The sequence below is a fragment of the Diorhabda sublineata genome, chromosome 3, assembly GCF_026230105.1.
Source record: "Diorhabda sublineata isolate icDioSubl1.1 chromosome 3, icDioSubl1.1, whole genome shotgun sequence".
Classification (NCBI taxonomy): Eukaryota; Metazoa; Arthropoda; class Insecta; order Coleoptera; family Chrysomelidae; genus Diorhabda; species Diorhabda sublineata.
The window spans coordinates 27,992,775-27,993,581 of NC_079476.1; positions in this window are offsets into that span (position 1 = coordinate 27,992,775).

An 807-nucleotide genomic window follows, 5' to 3' on the forward strand; every position below is an offset into this window, starting at 1 on the left:
GTGTTTACATTTCACTCACAGTTTTTTCCGTTAGATTTTTGCACGCTATCGACGGTATAGTTTTAATTGCTCCCATATTGATAAATAAAGCAAGTCAATAAACTCTTATTAGCGTTATGACATTTATTTGTCTCTATTGTGTGAGATTAAGATGGCCACAAGAGTTTTCGGGCCAACTATTTTACTAGGAGCTCAAAAAATGAAAGTTGCTTTTTGGTGCCTGTTTAGCAATGCGTCTTCTCTAGTTAAGCTTTTTCTCTAGTGTTACACCGAGGTAGATTGTTTCTAAGGAGCAGATTGTCAATTGTGGGTAAACATGAGAGAAGATGATACCCGAATTATATTCTCAAACCAATGAATGATCATTCGATTTTAGAATCGATGATCTTTCAAAAATGATTAATAAATTTACGACTACCTGATCTCAAAAAAAAATGAGAGTGAGTTGTCAGTGCATTTTAAAATGAAAAGTCAAATTAATGAATTAACATAGTTCTTTTATTCAATTTACGTTTCAAGTGTTATTTACTGTATTTGGGCGCAGGACAAGTTTTGTGTTTAACATTTTGTGTAGTGTAGTCATATTTATTATAACTTTTTATCCTGAAAGTGTCTCAATTTATATCGACAGAAGTCAATAAGGCACCAACTACTGTAGCTTTACGACCTAAAGTAGTTGCTAAATAAAAGATTATTTATAGTGGCGTATGTCTTTTAGCCTTATACTAAAATACCGTTTTGTGCTACCAAAAATCAGCAACTGCTACAGTCTAAGTGCTGTACAGTTAACAAGTACGTGCAGCGCTC